Raw genomic sequence first — 2,952 nt, forward strand, 5'->3', positions numbered from 1 at the left:
TCACCTCTTCTTGAAGCTGTATTTTTTGTGTTCATAGAAGAGGTCTGTCTTAGAGCTCCCTAAATTGACAATCTTTGGGCAGCCATCTCTATCCTTCTCCTGGATGGTGCGCTCCTTACAATAATAGGCACTGGATACCCCAGAGCCCCCACATTTAACACAGCGCCCCAGTAAGATACGTAGTTACACTCATCACATACGCGCACCAGAGTGCAGGGACACAAATCACACATTTGCTGTCACATTTTTCACACAATCTTCCGATGACAACACCAGCCTGCTTGCGCCAAAAGATCAAATCAGGATGATGTTTAGCCATAGTTCCCAATGAAGCCGGCCACTGAAAGTCTATTTTTTTTTTTTTTTTGTTTTTTTTGAGACGGAGTCTTGTTCTGTCGCCCAGGCTGGAGTGCAGTGGCTGAATCTCAGCTCACTGCAAGCTCCGCCTCCCAGGTTCACGCCATTCTCCTGCCTCAGCCTCCCGAGTAGCTGGGACTATAGGCGCCCGCCACCTCGCCCGGCTAGTTTTTTCTATTTTTTTTTTTTAGTAGAGACAGGGTTAGCCAGGATGGTCTCGATCTCCTGACCTCGTGATCCGCCCGTCTTGGCCTCCCAAAGTGCTGGGATTACAGGCTTGAGCCACTGCACCTGGCCCGGAAGCCTATTTTTTAAATTTTGAGACAGCTTACAGATATTAGCCACTGCACCTGGCCTTGTTGGTGATTTTGATGCTTAAAATGGCCCCCAAATGTCGTATTGAAGTGCTGCCTGGTGTTTCTAAGCACAAGAAGGCTTTGATTACCTTACAAGGAATGTGTTAGGTAAGTTTTGTTCAGGCATGAGTTGTAATGCTGTCGACTATGAGTTCAGTGTTAATGAATCAGTAATTTATATTAAATAAGGTGTCTTTAAACAGAAACATACCTAAAAGGTTTTATATTGTATGTGTGTAGATCTGGAAGGTTATATATTGATTGGTTGATGAAAATATGACTAGATCATCTTCCACTGGTTGACAGTTTATAAAAAAAAAAAAAAAAAAAAAGGAAATATGACCAGAGGCTTACAGGAATTTAAACATTTATTTTGTCTAGGTGCAGTGACTCAGTGTTCAGCAACTCATTGTACACAATGACCTTATAAAACATAATTACCATCAGTAATGAGAACTGACTGTATAGTCGCTTGTGTCAGAGCCCTAGCTAAGTGTTCTAGGCTTTAATGTCTGGGAGCCACAGGCAGTGCTTTTGTTGATAAGTATTCATCCCTTAAATTCCCTCTCCCATTAAAAGTCATTTCCACAGCTCACCTATTATACGTAGCTCAGTTTGTAATATTTCATTGTTTCACCATTAACTTCTTGGGCTATGCTGACTTTCAGTTCTCTGAAGGCATGAATTATTTTTGTTTTCTTAGTAATAATGTACTACATGGTCTTACTCTGTAGGTATTCAATATGTATTTGATCACGTAAGTACTTAAAAAAAAATTTTCTTTTGCACATTTAAATTTAATGGTCCCTGACTGATTTGGAGACTTTATAGTTGCAATTTGGACAAAAAATTGGTTTGGTGATGAGTATTCCGGTTTTGTGTGTGTGTGTGTGTTAGAGTCGTGTGTGTGTGTGTGTGTGTGTGTGTGTGTGTGTGTGAGAGAGAGAGTCTTGCTATGTTACCCATGCTGGTCTTGAATTTCTGGGCTCAAGTGATCCTGCTGCCTCAGCCTCCCATGTGTACCACGATGCCTAGCTAGTGAATATTCTGAAACTTATTTATAAAGACTTATGCTCAACTAGAAGATGTTGTATGGACCAGGGCCATGCAGCATACTCGGCAGGATATACCTAGGCTATTTTGGTTTACTTTTTTTGGTACTTTACCTGAAGACAGTGCAGCAAAAATTAAAGTGGGTACATTAGCATAGAAAATATAGTGAATATTAAAAAGCTGCTTCTCTATTTGGGAAGATGTATTATGAAATATGTGGCTATCTTTTTTTTTTCTTTCTTTGAGACAGTCTCGCTCTGTTGCCCAGGCTGGAGTGCAGTGGCGCGATCTCGGCTCACTGGCTTACTGCAGGCTCTGCCTCCTGGGTTCACGCCATTCTCCTGCCTCAGCCTCCCGAGAAGCTGGGACTACAGGCGCCCGCCACCACGCCTGGCTAATTTTTTTTTGTATTTTTAGTAGAGACGGGGTTTCACCGTGTTTGCCAGGATGGTCTTGATCTCCTGACCTCGTAATCCGCCCGCCTCTGCCTCCCAAAGTGCTGGGATTACAGGCGTGAGCCACCGCACCCAGCCAATATGTGGCTATCTTATACATTTTGCATGTGTCTCCAAAGTAAGTGCTGACCTTGGTGCCAGGGAGCCAATATTAAGTTTGAGTAATTTCATGAAGCAGAGTGTACCAGGCAGGACCAGTTGGACGCTTAAACATATTAACTTGACTGTTTACAGTATTACTTTTCATTGGTAGAATTGGGACTATATAAAGATTTATTAATTGGCCAGCTGCAATGGCTCATGCCTGTAATTCCAGCACTTTGAGAGGCTGAGGCAGGAGGATCAGTTGACTTAGAAGTTCAAAACCGGGCCGGGCGCAGTGGCTCAAGCCTGTAATCCCAGCACTTTGGGAGGCCGAGACGGGCGGATCACAAGGTCAGGAGATCGAGACCATCCTGGCTAACACAGCGAAACCCCGTCTCTACTAAAAAAAAATACTAAAAACTAGCTAGGCGTGGTGGTGGGCGCCTGTAGTCCCAGCTACTCGGTAGGCTGAGGCCGGAGAATGGCGTGGATCCGGGAGGCGGAGCTTGCAGTGAGCTGAGATTCAGCCACTGCACTCCAGCCTGGGCAACAGAGCCAGACTCCGTCTCAAAAAAATAAAAATAAAAAAAAGTTCAAAACCGGCCGGGTGCGGTGGCTCACGCCTGTAATCTCAACACTTTGGGAGG

General features: G+C 44.1%; 1 pseudogene; it reads right to left on the minus strand.

The window, feature by feature from the left end:
• Window positions 1-319, minus strand: LOC111555414 (annotated as a pseudogene).
• Window positions 320-2,952: the final 2,633 nt, after the last annotated feature.

The sequence above is a fragment of the Piliocolobus tephrosceles genome, chromosome 2 (genome assembly GCF_002776525.5).
Source record: "Piliocolobus tephrosceles isolate RC106 chromosome 2, ASM277652v3, whole genome shotgun sequence".
In the NCBI taxonomy this organism is placed as follows: Eukaryota; Metazoa; Chordata; class Mammalia; order Primates; family Cercopithecidae; genus Piliocolobus; species Piliocolobus tephrosceles.